The following is a 24664-nucleotide window of genomic DNA, read 5'->3' on the forward strand; positions in this document are numbered from 1 at the left end:
AATTGGTATATGATGGACGTACCAGATTAGAGTTAAATAATATATAAAGGATTGGGTCCTCCCTCTCCCACACACAAGAGTTGCATTCTTCTCCATCAAGAAGCACATAAAGAAAGTGAGGGCAAGAGGAGAGAAACCGAATTCTGAAGAAGAGGAACAGTCAGGAGTCAGATCAAAGTAGATGGCAGCCATTACATCTTCCGCTGTTGATCAAGGTATGTCATCTCATATAAAGTTCTGTTTGTGAAATATTCGGTATTGATGATCTTTGGGCTGTAAGTTAATGGAAATTTTACATTTGGTATCAGAGCCACAATCAATAACTGAATATTTCCTATGATTGTAATTGATCTGTTCTGTGCTTTACTCATGTGATTGAGCCTTCGGGAAATTGTGGGGGTTTCATGAAATGATCACGAAACAAATCCTGCGCATGCTTCACAACCCCCATCGTGGGTTAAGAGTGATTGCCCTTTGCTTATACTCTGGTTTCGAGATTAAATACCTCTTGCTGGCTATATAATCATGCTTTGTTGGATTGTTTTCTACTGATCGAGATTAATCTTTTAATCAAGAGCTCATATTTCTCATCTACGACATTCCCATTTGGCGTCACTAACAGAGTTCTGGGAATAATGGGTATTTTAAGTGATCATTGCTTCCTGAGTTTTGTGTACTTGGGGCAATTTGAGTCGGACTTCATTCCAGTATCTGAAGCATGCATCAGGGATGAGTTTTGATCCGTGGAATCATTAGACATAACGTTGCTGTGCGAAATCAATGTTTTGAAGCATGGATCATAACACGACTACGTTTCTCAGTAATTGGATCTCGAACCTAGATTAGCTTGTTAAACACACATTACAGGGTGATTTATTTATTTTATCCTATAAATTTAAAAGTGTGATATGACGCCCAATCAAATTGGAAATCCAATCTGTTGTTTGAATGAACCGTTCATGTGAAAATCCAGACCTTCGTAGAGACAGTCAATATCAATCATAGTCTCTACCCTAAAGACAAATTTCTTTTTGCCCTTTCGCATTCTGAACGGAGCTTCCGAAGGGCTTTGGCGCTTGTGGTCTAGGCATTATCTGTTGTTTACATTGTTTAACTAGATATGCGTTCGTGTCATGGTACTCTTCCTATCATCGTGGTATTCGTAGGAGATTGTTAATACCATTTCAAAGGCTATCTTCCTGCCTTGACTCCTATGGACGCATTTGAATTATTAGCTGGAGACTTTTATTTGCACGTAGGACATGCATACTCTTCGTTGCTTGTTCGGAATTTACATTCATGTTCAAATGAGTATTATGCTGTAATATTGCATTTAAAGACCACATCCCTATTCCCGAACAATTGCTTGTCTCATTTACATGCATGCGTGAACAATAATGTGAAAACACTTAAAGGGGTCCGTAGTAAAATGAAAATAAAATGTATGATCCTCGGAGACCACGTAACTATGGACAGAGATATTTGGTTTGAATTCCTTGTTACTATTCATATGGGCGTCTTCCCTTCAATCCAGATTGAAATTATTGACACATTTATTTTGATCATGAAGGATTAAATATTTGAAGAGTTTTGATGATGAAACGTTGACTTTACACGAAAGTGTATGCTTGCATTATAGTTCTGCAGTGTTTACAAATTAATGAAGGGAAAAATAATGTGACGCGTAGCAGGGACAAATATTTGAAAGTGTGCATTCTTTAATTGTCTGTGCATGCATGGTTTCAATGCCAAAAAGAATTAATGGTAAGCGTAAGTTTTCAGAAATGCATGATCTGAATATTTGAAGTATGAAATAAAGGGGTTTCAATTGGGTTAAGTTTCGTGCATCATTTACTGTTTTGGCTTTGCACGATTAAAGTTTACTGGTACAAAATAATCATTTGATATTTGGGCATAAAAGTAATTGCTCTATGACTGATTGTTTTGCATAAGGTATGTGTTATAAATTATTTATGCACATGAGATTTATGATTTTGTTAATCACCAAAGTGGTCAAAATCAGAATGTTGTTTTGCATAAGGTATGTGTTTATGCACATGAGATTTATGATTTTGTTAATCACCAAAGTGGTCAAAATCAGAATAATCTTTTAGTGCATAAGTGACATAATGATTATTGATAGAAATTGCCAGTTATAATAATACCAATTAAGAACTGGCGTCACTAATGATAGAACCTGAGAACTTACCCAAAGGAAAGTCTTGTTCTATAACTAGTTGACATGATGAGGTTTAATAGATATTTTGATTAAATAAATATTGATCATCCAAAGATGTCAGTTCTATTTAATTGAATATATTTATTACCTACTTATGTTTGGTATTTAATTATGTTAAGTATAAGATAGTATCTACCCAAAGGAGTGCTATATTATACTATTATGCCTACATATGAATCCCGTTAGTTATGAGCTAATAGTTATTTCATTTTGCAGGAGTTTCCATGAATACACATGCTTCATCTGTTACATTGTTCACTGGTGTTAATTTTTCTGAATGGAGTGAACAAGTCAATTTCCATTTAGGTGCTCAGGATCTTGACTTGGCACTCCTTGAGGATAAACCTGCTACTCTTACAAAAGATAGTACTGAGGCAGAAAAATCACACCATAAAGCATGGGAACGCAGTAACAGATTGAGCCTTATGTTTATTAAGATGACTGTTGCTAACAACATCAAGTCAACAATTCCACAAACAGAAAGTGCTAAGGAATATATGCAGTCTGTGGAAGAGCGTTTTCGTTCAGCTGATAAGTCACTCGCTGGCACTCTTATGGTAGAACTCACGACCATGAAGTTTGATGGGTCGCGAACTATGCAAGAGCACATTATAGAGATGACTAATCTTGCAGCAAGGTTAAACTCCCTGGGACTTACAGTAGAGGATTCCTTTCTTGTCCAGTTCATCCTGAACTCGCTACCTTCTGAATATGGACCTTTTCAGATTAACTATAACACTATAAAGGATAAGTGGAATGTTAATGAATTGGCCAGTAGACTTGTTCAGGAAGAAGGACGTTTGAAAAATCAAGTGAATCACTCAGTAAGTTTTGTGAGTAATAAAGCTGGTAAAGAAAAGAAAGGAAAATCAAGTCATTTCAAGAAGGAAAAGGCACCTGCTAAGAATGGGCAGGATGAGGAAAAGAAGGAACTAAAGGGTGTTCAATGTCGTGTCTGTAAAAAGAGACTTATCATCTAATTCTAGAAAGTGGATATGTATTAAACTTATACAGTACCCTTTATGTACCTTCATTATCTAGAAACCTTATTTCCGCAAGTAAATTGGATATTTCTGGTTTTAGATGTATGAATCTGGTTGTTTTGATTTATATAAGAATGCTGATAATGTTGGTTCTGGTATTCTAATTGATGGTTTATATAAATTGAAACTGAATGACACTTATGCGAATTCCTTGTTGAATGTAGTAAATAATGTTGGATGAAAACGTAGCATGTTGAATGAAAATTCTGCTTTCTTGTGGCATAAACGACTAGGTCATATATCCAAAGAAAGAATGATGAGATTAGTAAGTAATGAAATTTTGTCAAATTTGGACTTTAGTGATCTAGAATTATGTGTGGATTGTATTAAAGGTAAACAAACCAAACATAATAACATAATAAGAAAGGAGCCACTAGAAGCAGCCAGCTTCTTGAACTAATACACACTGATATTTGCGGACCTATGGACACTCCAGCCTTTAATGGAGAAAAGTATTTCATCACTTTTATTGACGATTTTCCCGTTATGGTTATGTCTATTTGCTTCATGAAAAATCTCAATCTGTGAATGTCCTTGAGACGTTTGTAAATGAAGTTGAGAGGCAATTAGAAACTGGTAATGCAAGATTCATTGAGAATGGTGAAGTCAGTGGGAGTACTAGAAGAGAAATAGTAGAAATAAAGGAAACAAGGGTAAATGTTACATTGCCTAGAATAGTTCCTTCATCTACTATTACTCCAAATGTTGTTCCAGCTGTTGTAGAACAGCATGATGATAATGAACAACATATAAATGAAGAAGTACTTCCTGAAGGAAATGACTTACATAATACTGATATGCATGAACCACAACAAGTAGCATTAAGAAGACCTCAAAGAAATAGTAGGTCAGCTATTTCTGATGATTATGTGGTTTATATGCAAGAATCAGATTATGATATTGGAATCAATAAGGATCCACAATTCATGCATTATAGTTGCAGAACTTTATTTCAGGACTTGCGGTTGTCGACACCATTAGCAAGCCGCTGAAAATTTATTGTGATAACTCTGCAGCAGTATTTTTCTCAAAGAACGACAAGTACTCTAAAGGTGCTAAACACATAGATCTGAAGTATCTTGTTGTGAAAGATGAGGTTCAGAAACAAAGAGTGTCAATCATGCACATCAGGACAGAACTTATGATTGCAGACCCTTTGACGAAAGGGTTACAACCAAGAAAATTTAAGGAACATGTTCAAAAAATGGGTCTTGGTTGTATTAATAATAATTGATGTGTGACATTCTGAGCTCTTTTATGTGTTTCTAATATACAATTATGTGTCTCTTGTTTTAATGTAGTAATACGTATTTTATGTAATTTTAAACAAGAAAGAGTCTTATAAAGATATTATGTTTAATCATTATGATATAAGACATTATGTGGACCATTATGCTGTTTTATATAAATTATGAGTATGAATTGATGGATTGCTGGTATTGTAGTATATGGAAGGGAATGCATTGAATTAATAGTGCACAACCGCCATAACTCTCAGCAATTTATCATAGTATGATGTTCAACACTTAATATTATGAATAGTCGGGTCAAGTGGGAGAATGTTAGAAACTGCTATTAGAAACAGCAAAAGGCTCATTGTTTTTTAACGTTAAAGCAGTTTCTAATCTTAATGTGACCCGATCTAATCTTAAAGCATTTAGATTTTATCCTAAAGCAGTTTCTAATCTAAAGCATTAGATCTTAAGCGTTGAATTGGTATATGATGGACGTACCAGATTAGAGTTAAATAATATATAAAGGATTGGGTCCTCCCTCTCCCGCACACAAGAGTTGCATTCTTCTCCATCAAGAAGCACATAAAGAAAGTGAGGGCAAGAGGAGAGAAACCGAATTCTGAAGAAGAGGAACAGTCAGGAGTCAGATCAAAGTAGATGGCAGCCATTACATCTTCCGCTGTTGATCAAGGTATGTCATCTCATATAAAGTTCTGTTTGTGAAATATTCGGTATTGATGATCTTTGGGCTGTAAGTTAAGATTTTTACAGTTGCAACTAGAGTATTTTGTACTAGCTTTAAATACAAACATGGGTTTTTTTATGATGAGATTCAATTCGGGTTTCTAGCGATCCAAATGTTATATTTCAAAAGATAAAGTTTGATAAGTAAAGTCTCTATATCAATAAAAGATAAAATACAACATTTCAGGGTGACCCTTATGATTATCTCTCTTACTCTTATCTTCTTTGAGGTCATCGTGATGCTTACATATTATACATGCGTTTCCGTGAGCCATCTAAATTTAATGCCTCCACCATCGCATCATAATTATTAAAATATTCAAAACATGATCATTAACAAGAAATATTAGAAAGAAAAGTTTCTATAAAGAAAGTCCCCTCATAGACCCTTCATGAACCTTATTACAAAACCTTATTACAAAATGTAAATACTAACCCTGAAGTTTTGTAAAGGTCAAGGGCATTTTTGTCATATTTAGTGGCCTTACGTAAATTCTTTTAAATATCCTTTTAAAATTGACAACTGCATAAACTTTACATAATACTATGAAAAACATCTTGTTCTACATACGAATTTAAACAACTACAAATATGTGCATCGCTTATTTTTTATTTGTTTACTTATTACTGTAATTATATATATATTATCCCCTCTAAATTTTAATCCCTTATAAAGTTTGGGTTTGAGATGGACTCTAACCATCATTCGAGATCCCACCTCAAAAATCAGTGCAACATTAAGTCTAAAAAGACGATTTCATAAAAGTAAATACTATATATCCATTCAAATTCACAAAACCCAATGCACGAGTTGGATTCATCCGTCAATAAACTCCACACTTAAAAGAGATTTTAAATTTATAAATAACATTATAATGCACGAGTTGGATTCATCCGTCAATAAACTGCACACTTAAAAGAAATTTTAAATTTATAAATAACATTTTTCTTAATAGTAATGATTTTGGACAAGAGGGTTTTCCTTTTTAATTATTTTAACATTGAATTTTGAATTTCAAAATTAAATTCATGGGCCATGTCTTTTTCAGGACACATTTTCAACTAATTTCAGTTTCAGTTTCTTGAATTGAGTAGTAATGCATATTACAGAAATGTTTATAACATTACAAAACATTTCTCTTATTGAGTGGTTAGTGAATAGAATGCGACGACTCCTATGTGGATGGGAGAGTTTATGGAAAATTAAGCTAGATAATGTGATGCCCTGACAAGAAGGACCAGGAAACTAGGTTTTGGGTTTTGGAAAGAAGCTAAAAGAATACTTCGTTATGTTCGAGGTACAGTTCAATTTGGGATTCATTATAGTGCCGAAGCAGCTCCTCTATTGGTTGGCTTCACTGATTCCGATTGGGCTGGTGACCCTAATGATAGGAAGTCTACTGTAGGTTATGCGTTCACTCTTGGTTCAGGACCTATTACATGGGCTTGCAAGAAACAAGGTGCCATTTCTCTTTCTTCAGCAGAAGTAGAGTATCGTGGTGCCGTAGAAGCTAGTAAGGAAGCCTTGTGGCTTCGTCAGATCCTGTCAGAGTTTGGCTTTCAGCAGCAACATCCGACTACACTTTGGTGTGATAATCAAAGTGCCATTCAACTATGCAAAGATCCAGTCCAACATCAACGCAGCAAACACATTGAACTGCACATGCACTTCATCAGAAAGCTCATTCACGACCATGTTCTTGAAGTGCAATATTGTTCAACAGATGCTCAAGTTTCAGACATCTTTACAAAGGCTCTCACAGAGGCGAAGTTCACTAAACTTTGATTTATGATTGGAGTTCAGGAAGTTGTCACTAAGGGGGGATAGGCTCTAGTGCCTCCTTCCTTCTCCTATTGTGTCATATTTGTAAATCCTTCAATCCTATCCCAAGTTGTTCTTAAGGGGGGATGTTAGGATATTCTGACACATAGGAAATAGTTAAGTATAACTTGGTCTAGCATAGAGTTAGGTAAAATGTGTTTCTTTACTATGTACATTTTGTAACTTACAATCCGGCGGTCACGATATGTAGTGATCCGATGGTTCATTCTCTCCTCGGTATTACCGACACTTGATCGGTGGCTTAACACCCGATTGGTCCATGATCTCTATTTAAAGAGAATGGAGGGTTATTTGTAGGTTAACTGTTCATGAGATAAGCTTATGTAAAATTTCATTCTTTTATTAATAAATTACCTGAAGTGGCTGCGTTGGCTCAGGCCGTGGACTATTTCCCTCTTTGAGGGTTTTAACCACGTCAAAATATTAGTGTATTGATATGTGATCTATGTGTGAGCGGTGTCCTTTGGTGTTCTGTTTGAGAAACTTACCCTGTAAATTCCTACACTGATGACTATACTGCTTGTATATTAATATACCCCTCAACCCCAAATGAAACAAATGTGTTTCCATGGGTTGGAATGTGTGTCAATAAACCAAGTGATTAGAGGATGCTACATCTTACAATCAAGCTAGTGTGGAAACCAAAGTGAACTAAGAACTGAAAAAAACTTCCAGAGGTGTTAGAATTGCTTTTCATGAACAAGGTCCATTTAGAGAGTTAGAATTCTACCAGTGTGTCACCAAGTGTTGTAGTAGCTACAACCACCCTCCAAATTTTTTCCTTAGCTTCATTTTAGAGCATCCCTACCAACCTTTAACAACAACATCTCTTGCTTCATCAAGTACCCAAACTTGTGTGTTTTCTTGTAGATGACAACTTGTCCATCAAAGCTTGTTGCATTCCCCTCACAGGCTATTTCTCTGGACTTGGTTCTGGGCAAATCAAAAACAGAGAGGAAGGATTTTTCTCATGTGTATGCTCTTTGCTGCTGCGCCTTAGTGTGATCACGGAAAATCAGAAACATTGAGGAAAATATTTAGTTTCCGGGTAAAGCTAACCTCAAGCCGTAAGGCTTGTTTGTGTTTGTATGTCCGTTTTTGGGTTTTTTGTTTTTTTTGTTTTGTAGGGAAAAAGAGCTTTCTCAAGCAAGCACGCAACCCAAAGCTTCAGTGACTAAAAAAAACACCCCCCCTCCTCTCTCTCTCTCTCTCTCAAACTTTTAGTTTAGCTCACTTGGTCCAAAGCTAATTTATGAGAGTAGAGGTCTTGAGTTCAAGTCTCCTTTTTGTGGGGGCGGATTTTTCATTTCCGCACATTTCCACACTTCGTCGGCATCTTCATCAACTTTTCTTCAAAAATCCATAATTTCTTCATCCGGAAGCCATTTTCAGAGCCGTTTTTTTTTAACCAGCCTAATTTTTCGAGATCTTTCCATTGGAACACTTAGTTTTAGCATCTATAGCTTCAGTTTCTATTAAGATGGAAAGTCCATGCCAAGTTATTCTTGACAGCACCAACTACTTCCAATGGTGGTCCTACATTGTGGATTTATTTAGAAGTAAAGGTCTCTACAAAATAGCCTCAGGCCAAGAAACCAAACCGAAAGATGAAGATAAGGCAACTAAATGGGAAAATAGGCAAGATCAAGCACATGGGTTGATAGGGATGTCTATTTCTCCAAATCTTAGATTCCATATTGCAGAACTTGATACTCCTGAGGAAGCAATGAAATAGATCACTAAAGTTTTTGGAATTAAAAATGAACTTAAAGCCCATCAACTCGAAAATGAGTTGCTTACATTGGACCCCAATAATTTTTCTTGCATTGAAGAATTTTTGTCCAAGTTCAAGACCCTTAGACTTCTCTTGGAAGGTGTTAAGGTTAAGAAAGAAGATAGTAACCTTATCTATTCCATTCTTACTAAGTTGGGACCAACCTATTCTGTGTTTGTTTCCACCTTCCATTCTACAAGAGAAGCCTTCATTTCTCAAGGACAAGCCTACAAGTCCCCTTCCTTTGATTCCTTTCGTGATTCTTTAATAAGAGAACAAGAAAAACTCTTACACCTTGGTCTTCTTCATCTTGGAAACTCTTCTAAGAAAGCGTTAGCTGCCTAGCAGCAACCAAATTCAAAGAATCCTAAGAAGTTGTATCCTAAAAGGAATGGTCCTAAACCAAACAAGGGTCCTAAGCAATATCAGCCTCAAAATGAAAAATCATTTCAAAAAAATGATAAGACAAATAAAAACAAAGGGAAGAAGACTGAAATACATTGCAACTTTTGTAATCGAGATGGCCATTTAGAATCCAAATGCTTTAAGAAGATGGAAGCCTTGGAAGCAGCAATGAAGAAGCATAACATCCATTTGGAGCACTCTTCAACTTCAACTTCATCTTCAAGGATAACACTTTCTGCATGTGGTTGTCAAGCATCTCGGTCTGGCTATGCAATAAATGTATCTTCTTCTTCTCATTCTCATGAGTGGCTCATTGATTCTGGAGCTTCTAATCAAATGGCCAAAAACAAAGCCATGTTTTCTTCTTTAAATGATTGTAACACCAAAAATATATATGTTGGTGATGATAGATCTCTTAGTGTTGTAGGGACTAGAACTGTTCATATAGACAATGGTCAATTTAATGATGTATTATGTGTTCCAACCTTATCCTGCAACCTTCTATCTGTATATCAGATAACTCATTCAAGTGAAGGTAAAATCGTTGAATTTTAACCTCACGATGTTGTAATTAAGGACCTAAGAGATCCTAGACAGATTTTAGCTACTAGCATTACTGATGATTCTACAAGGTTGTATAAGTTTCACAACTTTGGGTCATCAAATCTTCCCTCGGTATTTGTTGCTCATAATGATGAAGTGAGCGGCATGAGCGATTTGGTCACTTAAACTATCGGTCTCTTTAGAATCTATGTAAATAAAATATGGTGATAGGTCTTCCAATGGTATCTTGCAGAGATGGTGTTTGTTCCGGATGTGTACTCAGAAAACATCATCGTGTCAGTTTTGAAAAATGTGCCTCTTGGCACGCCTCAGCCCCTTTACAGCTTGTGCATAGTGATTTATGTGGTCCACTTCCAGTTGTTTCATTCTTTGGCTACAAGTATTTCTTAACTTTCATTGATGATTTCTCCAGACGCACTTAGGTATACTTCTTAAAACTCAAGAGCGAAGTATTTAACATGTTCTTGGCCTTTAAGGCCTTTGTTGAAGAACAATCTGGAGATCAAATTCTTAAGCTAACATCTGATAATGGAGGAGAATATGTTAACAACAAAGTCATCAAATTTTGCACTGAGAATGGAATTCAAATGCAACATACTGTTCCATATACTCCACAACAAAATGGTGTAGCTGAAAGGAAGAATCGAACCTTAAAGGAAATGGCTAATTGTATGCTTCAATCTAAAGGACTTAGTCTTAATTATTGGGCATAAGCAATTAACTGTGGAAATTACATAATAAATCGCACTCCTACTAAGGTTTTAAAGAATATCACTCCAAAAGAGGCATGGAGCTCAATTAAACCAGATGTAAGTCACTTTCCTGTTTTTGGAAGTGAAGCATGGGCCCATATTCTAGATGAGAAACATAAAGCTTTAGAACCTAAGAGTGAAAAATGTATTTTTGTTGGATATTCTGAAGATGTCAAAGGATATAGAATTATTCCACTTAAGTTCAAAAATGTTATCATTAGAAGAGATGTAAAGTTTGCTGAAAATATATCGGCCTACAAGCCTAGTTTTGCGGATGTGCCACCTCTCCCTATCTCTTCTACTTTTGAAAATATTTCTTCTTTAGATGATGAAAGCGAGGATGAAAATCCTCCCCCACCTTCTTAAGATCCTCCTTTAGCTCCTCAGCTTCCAAAATGGGTCCGTGCTACTCGGGATGCAGTAGGTGATCTTGCCGGTGATCCTACAGATCAACGACATACACATTCTCAGTTTGACAGAGCCTCTTCTTTACTGGCTCAAGCTTCAGTGAATTATGATCTTGACACCTTTGCAGAAGCTTCAGGCCATCCAGATTGGGAAGCAACTATGAATGAAGAATATGATTCATTATTGGCAAATGATACATGGGATCTTATTCCTCTACCAAAGGGATGAAAACTTGTTAGATGCAAATGGGTTTACAGAACCAAGTATGGACCAGATGGGAAAGTTGATAAACATAAAGCTCGTCTTATTGCTAAGGGTTTTTCAAAAGTTGAAGGCATTGACTACACTGAAACCTTCTCCCCTATTGCCAAAACAAACTCTATCCACCTTGTTCCTTCCCTTGCTGCCTCTTTCAAAAGGGAAGTCCATCAAATGGATGTTAAATCTGCCTTCTTGCATGGGGACTTGCATGAAGAAATCTATATGGAACAACCTATTTGCTTTATACAAACAGACTCTAGCCTTGTATGTCAGCTTAAGAAATCCATTTATGGTCTCAAGCAAGCTCCTCGAGCTTGGTATGCCAAAATGGATAACTTTCTTTTAGAAAATGGCTTTTCTAGGTGTCATTCTGACAATATTATCTACACCAAGAAAGTGGGCAAGTCTCTTATCATTCTTGTTCTTTATGTTGATGATCTTATCCTGACTGGTAGTGATCCCAACCTTATAAACCATGTGAATTCTAGCCTTAAAAGGAAGTTTTAAATGACAGAATTAGGACACTTACATTATTTTCTTGGTCTTCTAGTCTTGCAATCCAAGGAAGGTATTTTCCTTTCCCAGTCTAAGTATGCCTGTGATATTCTACTCCATTTTCACATGGAAGACTGTAAGCCAGCCCCTTCTCCCTTTCAGTCTGGAGTCAAACTTTCAGTCACTTGTACTTCTCCTGAAGTTGATGCTACCTTATACTGTCAACTTGTAGGAAAATGTTTGTATCCAACCCATACTCGTCCTGACCTTCCCTTTGCTGTTGGCCTTGTTGCTCAGTTTATGCAAAACCCACATGAAAGTCATTGGAAAGAAGCTAAAAGAATACTTCATTATGTTCGAGGTACAGTTCAATTTGGGATTCATTACAGTGTCGAAGCAGCTCCTCTATTGGTTGGTTTCACTGATTCCGATTGGGCTGGTGACCCTGATGATAGGAAGTCTACTGTAGGTTATGTGTTCACTCTTGGTTCAGGACCTATTACATGGGCTTGCAAAAAACAAGGTGCCATTTCTCTTTCTTCAGCAGAAGCAGAGTATCGTGGTGCCGTAGAAGCTAGTAAGGAAGCCTTGTGGCTTTGTCAGATCCTATCAGAGTTTGGCTTTCAGCAGCAACATCCGACTACACTTTGGTGTGATAATCAAAGTGCCATTCAACTATGCAAAGATCCAGTCCAACATCAACGCAACAAACACATTGAACTGCACATGCACTTCATCAGAAAGCTCATTCACGACCATGTTCTTGAAGTGCAATATTGTTCAACAGATGCTCAAGTTTCAGACATCTTTACAAAGGCTCTCACAGAGGCGAAGTTCACTAAACTTTGATTTATGGTTGGAGTTCAGGAAGTTGTCACTAAGGGGGGATAGGCTCTAGTGCCTCCTTCCTTCTCCTATTGTGTCATATTTGTAAATCCTTCAATCCTATCCCAAGTTGTTCTTAAGGGGGGATGTTAGGATATTCCGACACATAGGAAATAGTTAACTATAACTTGGTCTAGCATAGAGTTAGGTAAAGTGTGTTTCTTTACTATGTACATTTTGTAACTTACAATCCGGCAGTCACGATATGTAGTATCCGACGGTTCATTCTCTCCTCGGTATTACTGACACTTGATCGGTGGCTTAACACCCGATTGGTCCATGATCTCTATTTAAAGAGCATGGAGGGTTATTTGTAGGTTAACTATTCATGAGATAAGCTTATGTAAAATTTCATTCTTTTATTAATAAATTACCTGAAGTGGCTGCGTTGTCTCAGGCCGTGGACTGTTTCCCTCTTTGAGGGTTTTAACCACGTCAAAATATTGGTGTATTGATATGTGATCTATGTGTGAGCGGTGTCCTTTGGTGTTCTGTCTGAGAAACTTACCCTGTAAATTCCTACACTGATGACTATACTGCTTGTACATCAATATACCCCTCAACCCCAAATGAAACAAATGTGTTTCCATGGGTTGGAATGTGTGTCAATAAACCAAGTGATTAGAGGATGCTACATCTTACAATCAAACTAGTGTGGAAACCAAAGTGAACTAAGAACTGAAAAAAACTTCCAGACGTGTTAGAATTGCTTTTCATGAACAAGGTCCATTTAGAGAGTTAGAATTCCACCAATGTGTCACCAAGTGTTGTAGTAGCTACAACCACCCTCCAAATTTTTTCCTTAGCTTCATTTTGGAGCATCCCTACCAACCTTTAACAACAACATCTCTTGCTTCATCAAGTACCCAAACTTGTGTGTTTTCTTGTAGATGACAACTTTTCCATCAAAGCTTGTTGCATTCCCCTCACAGGCTATTTCTCCGGACTTGGTCCAAATTCTAGAGGGGAACTAGCCTTCCCTCCAGAAATTGCACAATTTTGTCTCGCAGCCTATTGGGCTCCAGAATTGTGCAAATATTCTTGTCACTGTTCACTGAGAAAAGTGCACAATTCCTCTGAGTAGGGGTGCTCAACCCAGAAATTGCGCATTTCTAGGAAACAGTCAGTTGGTCTGCCCAAAAATTGTGCAATCCCTTTGGGTAGCCAACCCAGCTTCCTCCCAGAAATGTTCATTTTTTCCTCCCAGTTTACTAGACTGTTGCAGGTGTAGTTGAGTTAACCAGTTCAATCTAGGACTGAGAAAACCTGATTTGCATGCATAGCCTGCTCCTCCCAAGGTAACATGCAAAGGCATCCCTTATTTTAGGGATCTATTTTTAGTAGTTGGAAGTTACATGCAAATATCATTTCAGAAACCTCCCACCAAGCGTCACTTTCACTAGATTTATGGCATGTGTGTCACAACCTCGATTTATAAAATATCATCAACTGGATGCTCCAAATCTCATTCCTCACATCCATCTTGTAGCTCTGACATCCCACATTGCATCTAGAATTCGTCTGCATATTCAACTCAGATGCTTTGGCGTAAGCCTGATTTTCATGTTTCACACTATCTTTCTGGTGCCTTTTGTGTTTCACTTTGTATGAATGTCTACTTGACTTTAGTGAGCGCTTGCTATCATTTTGATACATAGTATCTTGTACCAGTACCATTTCAATTTTTGTTAATATCTCGCTACTGTGGCATGCATGAAATTGTTTTTGCATAGACGGTCGTCGTTGGGGAAAGTTGCTTTACACACATGCATGCCTTCCCATTTCCTAAATCCTCCACTTTCTATTTGCATGAATGATTATTCACTCTAGAGTACATTCATCCCACCATGCATTCAAACTTCTCATGTTTCTAGTCGGCCGTTTTCCCGACAGGGTTGCCTTGGCCCAAACCGTGCCTTTCTTAGCCACCATTGCGCATTTCTCGAAGCCAAGGCTTTTCCTTCTCTCGAGAAGTTGTGCAATTCTACCCAGGCACTAACTTCCAGGCTTGCATTACGCAATTCTTGGAGGCAGTATCCTGTTCGCCCGAGAAACTGCGAAATTTAGTTTGCTGGTTGCATGTCACTGCTAACTGAAATTGTGAATTGCGTAGTTTTAGTCCTCAGCAGGCTAGGCTGGACTATGCATTGCATAGTTCCAATAGTCAGTCAGCCTCCTAGAAGCCCAGAATATGCCTTGGGCAGTTTTGGAAGTTAGTCTCCTGACCTCCCGATGGAAAATATGCAACCTTCATGATCAGTCACATAGTTACGTTGCAAGTCACTTCTCAAGTTTTTCTTGGTTTCCAGCTGAAATCTTTCTTGCCGTGAGTGCTTCCATGTCTCCAAGTGTCGTATGTGTTCATATGGCTCTCAGCAAGACAAGTATAGTGGCCTTCAGGGGAGAATGGTCAAAGGACAATGTTGAGAGCACAACATGGGTTGTAACCAAGCAAGTGTCTATGACCTTGCCTACCTATGGAGACATTAAATTGTTTGTAGACAAGGACATCAAGATAAGATGGTAGCAGCATCACAATGATCAGCATCACAGTGAGAAGAACCATCAACAACAACAGAAGGTATCACACCAGGTGCAGCGCATGCAAGAGTAAGGTTCTTCACAACATAGAGGTAGAACAAGCTTGCAATCTAAAGCATATCCACCTGTGATGAAAGCAACTTTGGAGACCTAGGCTATGAGGTGAGAGCGTGACATGAAGATTGCGTGAAGGTAGAGAACAGAACAAAGAAGGAGTTGCATGCGTTGAAGTAGCAACTCAAGCAAGAATAGGAGCTACATAGATAAGAGAATGAGTTGCAGCACGAATAGGTAGAGCACCAGGCGCAACATGCACTCATGGATGAAACTACACCCATACAAGTTATAGATCCATCCTAGCAGCTGGCACAAAGTAGACATGGTGAGTAGTGTTGTTAACTGTATGCAAGGGAATTAAGTAGTATGGATGTCATTGTGCGCATGCATGCAATCCAACCCATTTTGCACACTCACCAAGGCAAAGACAAGGAGCAAGTCCAACTGGAGCTAAACACGTAGTTGATAGTTGATGCGCATAACCACCAACACACACTGAAAGATGAACATGGATACTACGCATCAGTGTTTTGCAGGTTCAGTTGCACCCAAGACCACCATGCACATGCTAGAAGACGAGTTGAACAGAGGAACCATACCAACACACCCAGATGCAACAGAGGCAAGAGTTCACTTCAGCAAGATGTCATCACTGAGTGCATGCACACCATCAAGGATGACCAAGCTTGGCATTAGGTCACCACCTTCAGCATCAAAAGCATGTGAAAGAGTTGGTCTCACCACAAAGAATCGAGTGTCAGTGATGTCTTGCATGGCTTTCTCAGGCCAATTTTTTCTCACATGTGCACATGTGCATTGTAATGTAACATCTTGTCAAGTGGAAGTTCAAGTGTCGATAGTTGGATGTAACAGTCATAGAGTAGATGAAGAGTTATGAGGGTAGATGAACTGTCACAAAGGGGAATGTCAAGGGTCACCCCACCCTTTTCTATAAATATAACATCATAACTCATTGTAAAGGCTTTTGGTCAACCAAGCTTCTGATAGGAATATCTTAGAGAGAGATTGGATAGTATTGTAATGAGCGTTGGCTTCTCCACTACATGAAGCTAGTATATCTCTTTTAAGGAGGAGGCAGTTGTGGTTGTAACATTCCACTATCGGAACTAGTCGTTGGACATGGATGTATTGTATGACTGGAACTTACACTTCTTAAAATAACAAGAGCTGACACATTTCATGCATATGTTGTATTCTATTCTATGCTATCTAGTTTACTCTAAATGATATATGTATCTATTTTCTTATGCATGCATGTATAGCTTTCTGTGTATGTATGTATGAATCTTTCATAAATGTGTTGTTGGTTTAACCATCACTTCATATTTCTAGCTAAGTTGCCTTCCATGATGGGATGCATATTTACTCGTGTGTTCCCTTCTTAACTCCATGCTATCACAGGTTTCCAAGGGGTGCACTCATCTCAACCCCCGTGTGTGAGAACCTCTCATGCACCTTCCTTGGCTCACTGCACATGTCACACCCTTTCTACCAACAGAGTTATCTTACTTGCCTCTGTATGAAATCATGGTCAAGGCAGTACCATACAACCCACTACTAGGACTCCTACACAAAACGATTTGAGTTCTAATTGGGACTTCTCACCGAGGAGATCCCTTGACATGTTTCCGGGTCCAACATCGTGAAGACAAACATAATGGGATAACTCCCATTTGGATGGGAGAGTTTATACGAAATTAAGCCATATAATGTGATGTGGTGACAACAATGGCTAGGAAAGATAGGATTGATGTTAATTTGAGTTGTATATATTATGGTTGTACATATGATGACTCAATAAGCATGGATTTGAGGAGTCCAAAATGTTCTCATATGATGACTCAAGAGTGATAGGCTCATTTCCTATTCATGAAGGGAACATGGTAGGTTTCCTTATAGCGAGAGATGGTAAAATATTCAAAGGAGAATCCAAGACAAGCTAGTTCCATGAATGTGGGTTACAATCCTCAATTTGGAAATTAGTTGTAAATATTGACCTCTTGTTAGGTATCCTTTTCTATTTCTTTGAAAATTTAACTTATGTCTGCTTATGATATACAATCTCCATTCAGGACTTAGCAATGAATGTTTCTGTATTTAATAATTTCCTAGTGGCATTCACCTTTTGGTTCCTAAACTATGAACACTATTTGGTGTTGTCTCTTTCAACCACTATCCATGAACTCTATGTTATTAGACTCCTTGTGATATTGGGAATTGAGTTTGATGTGCCTTTTTTTACATATTGTTTTGGTTTTTTTCTCTCTTGTTTTGTCTTTTGTGGGTTTATTTCCTTTGAAGTGAGGTTTACTATTTGGACAAACGTTGGTGATGGTCCCATACCTTACTTCCCAATGGTCTCCTCAATTTCCTATAAATGGGGCCACTTCACTCATCAACATTATCACTTTGTAGCCTTCCCAATAGAACTCTTGCTTTGTTTTTACTTATGAGGTGGCATATCTCCTATTTTTTCTTGTTCACTTTTATCACTAGGTAGGATACCTAAGGAAATCTATGGGAGAAAGGTCATTCGATACATGACCTAGAGGAATTCCAACAATATTACTCTCCCTATTGCGATGTAATCCCTTCTCTTGACGTTTTGTTTTTGTATGACTAGACCTCAATGAGATGCAGTGAAGTAATATTATATTTTCAATCTCATTTATCATAGGAACCTAAATTAAGATGGCAATTTTGGAATCAAACATTAAGAGAAAGATTCAACAACTTACCAAAGACTAAAGAATGACTATAAATGGAATTGAATTAGTGGGTTGTGAACTTTTTCCATTCACCAACAAGTAACCTATATATTTCCATGGATATTCCACGAGAAAATTTTATAACACTATATTAATGAGTATTGAAACTTTTATTATGAAGGTTGACTCCCTTTATATCTCATATTCTTTAATTATTGGCTCTATGCTTAATGTATTAAATAGTTTAAATGCAATAAAAAGTAAAGAACAAATACACATACACCATCCACAAATAAGAACAATATTTATGGTTGGGATCATGTGTGGGATAAAATCTTCTCTCACTTACCCAACATGGTACTATATGAGAAAAAGAAAAAAAGCACTATCTATGGAGTTACATGAAACCTACAAGAATGTAAGGCTAATCCACAATATTATCCCCCTATCTCACTTCAAATATTATGTACTTTGGCTAAATATGGAGCAAGTATAACAATTTATAATGTATCGCCTTCTCCTCGTAGGAACATGGCATTTAATTTTTCGCAATAATTATATAAGTGTAAGTTTTTTACTTCTTGAACCCTCAATTAGAATTGCAATTTTGAATTTTCCATAATTTTCTTGGAAGCTCACATGTGGCTCCTTCTATAATCTTCTTGAATATTCACATATGGATATACCCATAGATGTGAGCATTGAGGGTTAGTGTGGCATCATCTTATGCCATGGTGGTTAGCACTGTAGGATAACTTGCAAGGGACATAAATTTTGTACCAAAACTCTAATTGACATTATTCCTCAACCGTTGGAAAGGTATCTAAAGTGTGGGTCACCTTTAGAGGGCCATGGAGAGAGGAACAAAGTTTTGGCCCTGAAAAATGATGTTTTATGTTTCCAAATGTCGCTAGAATCTTTCAAACAATTTTTTTTTAAACTAGAGCTTGCCACCAAAATGTCCTTGCAAGCTTATTCCTTCAATTTTTTGAACTCTAAAAGAAACTAGAGAAATTACCAATAATATAATGATCCAATCCATATTTAATAGTGAACATAAAACAATTAAATTTATTAAATATATAAGATTTATACAACATTTATCGTTCATGTTATTGAGAAAAAAGCTAGCAAAAAATAAACTATCTTACACAAACTACACACAATGGATCATAAGAAATCCATCAAATCCCATCCTTTACGATTAGTATTTAGATGAAACAAACTATAAACATTGTTGTCCCAAATAGGAGCATGGAAATCCATAATATATCTTGTTAATTATTTTTTATTATTTAATAACAAAATTTATTATTTAATTAATATTTAGTCAAAACTAATTTTTATATTTTCACGATCAAAAAGATAATTATCTACATTTCTATACTATTTAACATGATATAATGATATGATTCTACATCTTCTCCTGATGATGTACCACACTAATGGTTCAAAACATGTGGACAAAATATTCTTGATGTTATTATAACAAAAACATTTTCCAACATTCATAATATGAATCACAAAAGCGTGAATTCAAATGATGTTAGATGTATCAAAATGTCATACCAAATTGGCCTAATTTTGGTTGAAACGATATTGGATATGTGAAAAGGAAATTGACCATATCTAAAACACGAAATTTTAATCTATTTAGACCTTGTATACATGACCACATGACCTTTGGTGGTTTAGTTTTTTACAAGCAGCGAACCATCCATAAAACAAAATAGGAATTTCTAGTAGATACGCAAGATTGGGTGATCATTACTTACATAGAGTTAATTTATTCTATGAGGATTGAAAAGTAATCATACATATATATTTAGTGTCTCTCAATTATTTTATTCCTTGAGAGTAATGTTATTTAGAGTTATTATATATTTATTTTCTTTTGTGATAGGAATTGGATACGAGTGTCTTCAATAACCCAACAGACCATATTATAGATATTTATATTGATTTGTTATTTTTCTTTGTTTCGTAGTTTTTTAAGTAAAACTTATCCCACGTTTAAGAAATATAATTTATTTTATATATTTCATGCTACTTTTTATTATTAGTCCCTGCCTGGGACTATTAGCGATTGATCGATCGTTGAATGAGTAGTTTGACCATTATATATTTGGTATATTAGCATTTAACCTAAGTTTATGCAAAGTTTTGGTGCGGAAAATAATTGGGGTCTTATTATCAGCTTCGAGTTGTTCGATGCAAAGGACGGTTGATATGCCGCGCAAGTTGGTTTGTCGTAGGACTCGCCGTACATGCTCTAGTCTGCTCCACAGTCCACCCGCTTAGCAGTCCTAAATATGGTAGTATCCCCCCACTCAGCCCCAAAATCATAAGCTTGTGGATGAAGCTGAAGAATCTCGATGCTCATTACCGAAGGATCACCGTGGCCAGTGCTGTGAAAGCAGACAGTGGCAGCAGTGTCCAAGACAAAAACTGAAGCTTCGACATATGCCTGGTCGTCGTTCATGCTCCAGCCCGGCTTTAAAGAATAAACCTGTGTTCCTTCAATGGAGACGTCAAAGAGCGGCTCGCGGTTGGCCAAAACATCCTCGTTGAGGCCAAAGAACATTCTAACGGAATAATGGCCGTTCGGTAGACGAGTGACGTTGTAGCAGTTCTCGGGACCATCCGAGAGCTTAAAGAAACGGAGTTTCTTGAGCTGAGGAGCGATGTAGCTCGTGGTGGTGGCGTTTGCGGACGAGCCGCCTGTGTAACCGTAGTCTTTTACCCAGAGCATATTCGTCTGGGGGGTATGTGTGTTCTCCCATGAACCGCAGCTGATCCAGATGGCCAACGACTCTGCAAAACCAAAAATGATGTTATACTCTTCTTTCGACTACTTTGAGAAGTAGAATTTAATCAAAATATGATTTGAATTGTCGAATCTTGAAGCTATCGGCTTCTGAAGTTGAAATTTGAAAACCTTCAAAATATTCTGGAATTTTAACTTAACTGAGATCATGTGGCTTTGAGCTTACCTGCATTCTGTGAAAATGCTGTGTAAATGCTTGTCCACACACAAATACACGCCATTGCGGTCAATCTAAAGCCAACCTTGACTGTTTCCTTCGCCATTTTTCAGTAACGGAACTCGATCGCGAAGCCTCTTACGCATGATTAGGATATGGTTCCTTAACAGAGAGCCTAAACTTCATCAGAAATGGAGACATAACGTCAATGAGAACTGCAAAACTCCAAGACGATATCCATGATCTCCACAGGCTGGAATCATGAGGCGTCTTCAGGGGCTCCACAGTAGTCCAAGAACCGCAAGATATTGCAATGATGGCGTTTTCCTGCCTTTTTACAGTCATACAACGGTAATGTTTGTTGGTTCCCGTGGATCTGTGTTCCCACGCCGATCACGCGTTCGAATCTCATCGCTCGATGTAGTCAACGCCCAAACATTTATGAGAGCTGAAGTGATCGATCTTTAAATGCGAACAATTCGGACGAGAAAATTATTTAGTAGTCCAAAAAGCCTAAAGAAATCTTCAACTCGACAAATTAAGGGCGAAATCATGGCAGGATGTAAGGGAAATAGATTTAATCGTTGCAAGCACGTCTCCATTTCTGTCAACGCTTGCGTTAGTCGGCCTGTTATATTCATGTTTATATAATATATTGTTAAATTTATTTATTTATTTATTTAATAACAATATCTTTTTATTTTCTAAGAGATTTATAATGGTACAGGCATATGGATTACTATTTTGGGATTTTAATCTTAAAAGAGAGAACTTAAATCTAGTTTTTAGTTCTGAATCCAAAGAAGAGCTCTTTGCCTCTGACTAAATCTTTAGATCAATTCAAGTGCAGATCAAGCAAATGTCAGAGACTACATGCAGCAAAGTCAAAAGTAAATGGTCCTCATGTTGAATAGGGCATCTAAGCAAGCAGCCAAGTCAATGGTAAATGGTCCTTCCCCTTCTCGGCAGGGACTTCCGCCACTGTTGTGGCTCTTGTTATTATTATTTCCTATTCAACTCTATTTTTAAGTAAGATTTTTTTTTTTTAGCTATACGTTTTAGAATTATTGCTACATTCTTCTCAACCAAGTTACATGGGATAGTGTGATAATGAAATTGGGATTTTATAACAAATTTGTTGGATGAAATTTTGAAAGGTTGATACATTTTGTTTATTGTATCTAATTATTTTTAGACACATGTATTCAATTCTATTTTTGTACAAATAGTGCTCCATAAATCCCCACACTTATTTCCGATGATGGATTTGAATTTTTAGGCACTTTTAGGAATTGGCCCGAAATTTTGTGGGTAAATTATTTTATCCAATGTACACCCTTCAATATGGCGATATCAATTTAATTAGAGGACTTAAGAATTAGGTATCAGTACTAGGGTCCTTAACCATGTAAAATAATAAGAGAAGGAATCATTGAACTGAGGGCATAGAGGTTTCTTGTGAGTAAAAAATTGGAGCTAATTTCTTATTTATTTTTTCAACTGTGGTTCATGGTCACTGAGTGCTTGTTACATCCATAGGTAATAATATGGGAAGATCCACCCAAAGGGATCTACGCTTTGGCTTATCTGGTTGGGCCTAACCCCAATGGCATCAAGGAGATTTGACCACATGACAACCCAATTTGCAAGGTACTTAGAAATGAGAACTCGACCAACTTAACTACTTGTTAGGGCTACTAATTTCTGATTCTTATTTTGATTAAGTGTTGACTTATACAAATGTTGTATTATCATAAATACCCAATCAGTCTCCTCTAATTTATTTTCACTTTGATGTTCATCCTCTTCTTGCTTCATCCACTTTTACACCATTTGAAGGTATCCCTTAGAAATTGTCAAAGTTGATTTTACTCTCCTCAATACGTGCTACTATTTCCTATAACTATGGATGTATCTTACAAAACATATGAGATACTAGGAACTCCATATCCATAAACAAACTCAAATGGTGTCATTTTAGTATGAAAATGACAATGGAGGATATCAGCATAAGCTCCAAGATATTTTGTTCCTAAGGGTGGAAATGAATAATATAAAATAAGGACCTTGAAATATCATATGCTAAAGGTATGGTTAAAGTTTTGTTTGATTGCACTCTAGATTTCCATTTCTATTAATATTTCATGTTTTGTAAACACAACAGAGTAACATTATGTGAATATATTATTTTATATTGAGAGGTGATTTCTCAAGATTCACATGGATTTTTTCTCTCCAAAAGAAATATGTCCTTAATAAATTTAAATAATTTAAGGCTCATGTAAATAATCATATAGAAACACCCCAATGGGTGTGGAGAATCAAGATTTCTTCAGCACATACAAGCGCGAATGAGATTTACATGCATGACAAGAGGCAATAATAGGGTTGGTTTCTAGGACACCTAGAGAAGGAATCTAAGAAGCATTGAGAAATCAGGACGCTGGTATAAACTTTTGTTGGTAGTTTGGTTGCACTCTTCGTAGCTTTTGGGCATGGGGGATGTAGTGGGATGTAGAAAATATATAAAGTATAACCTACCTATGCATGCTGGACTACCTAGTTATTTCGTTCTATATTATTGCAATTTCCTATAGGGAGCTCTTGTTGGTTTTGTGGACAAGCCAAGATGCGTGCTCTGGGACCTGGGGGTGGAGGTCATTGATGGGTATTTTTCCTCTGATCTAAGTTGACTCAGCAAAATTTCTTGCTGGTATAATTGAATGTGAGTTCCTGGAAGGTGAACTTCAGTACTTGCAAAGGAGGTTTGGTATGTTATTTCTTGTGGATTCATATTTATAAGAGTTTAGTTAAAAATTCCAATCCTAGGAGAATATTTTTTGAGTTTTACCAGCCATTCCACCTATGGGTGTGGAAAATTGGGTGGGACTTGAGCCTAAGGAATTTTTTTATTTTTTTTGGGTTATTTTTTGGTGCAAGTTTGAAATATGGTTTTCACCAGGGTTTTTTAATTTTTTGGTGTTTTGTGGTGAAAGTTGGGAATATGGTTTTTGATAGGATTTGTTATTGTCTAATGTATCACCCCTTATGTGGTAATGTAAATTTAGTACCTGATATTTAATATACTTTCATGTTTCATATACTTTATCAACATAATTTTATATTTAATATACTTTATCCAATAAATTGTTGATTTATTAACTATATGTATTAATCTATTTTTTGTTTATTTATGTTAAATGATTGATTTGAATAAAATTAAACTCAACCATTTTAGTAAATATTATTATTAAAAATATATTAGTTTCATATTTTTTAAATTAACAAATTAAAAAATTAATAAAAAATGATTAAATAAAATTATAATTTTGTTTATTGATTTACGTATATTTATTATTCATTTATTTAACCATCTACCATTAATTATTAAGGGAAAATGTAATATTCAGTGAAATGTGTTATTGACTAGTAGCTATGGATGACACAACCTTAGAAATGATATAGGGAAGAAGGCTATGCATTAGGTCATGATGGAAGTCTGAGACATGCAAAGTAGCTTTCTCCATGGTTAGGGGGGAATATCAACTATGAAGTCCTAAAGGTATCTTGTGAAACTAAATGGATAGGAATGGGGATTTGAAACACTAATTAGGCTTTTCTATGAGATGTTTTTCTTAGATTATGGACTCCTTTGGAAGGATGTTGGAGATATATTTGGGTCATAGTGCCATGAAACATTTTTTG

General features: G+C 36.6%; 1 pseudogene; it reads right to left on the reverse strand.

The window, feature by feature from the left end:
- The window catches only part of LOC149261899 (receptor-like protein 4), a 62000-nt pseudogene extending 40935 nt beyond the window's left edge, over positions 1-21065 (reverse strand).
- Positions 21066-24664: the final 3599 nt, after the last annotated feature.

The sequence above is a fragment of the Pinus tabuliformis genome, chromosome 6 (assembly GCF_031772625.1).
Source record: "Pinus tabuliformis cultivar Carrire ecotype Pingquan chromosome 6, CPIR1, whole genome shotgun sequence".
Classification (NCBI taxonomy): Eukaryota; Viridiplantae; Streptophyta; class Pinopsida; order Pinales; family Pinaceae; genus Pinus; species Pinus tabuliformis.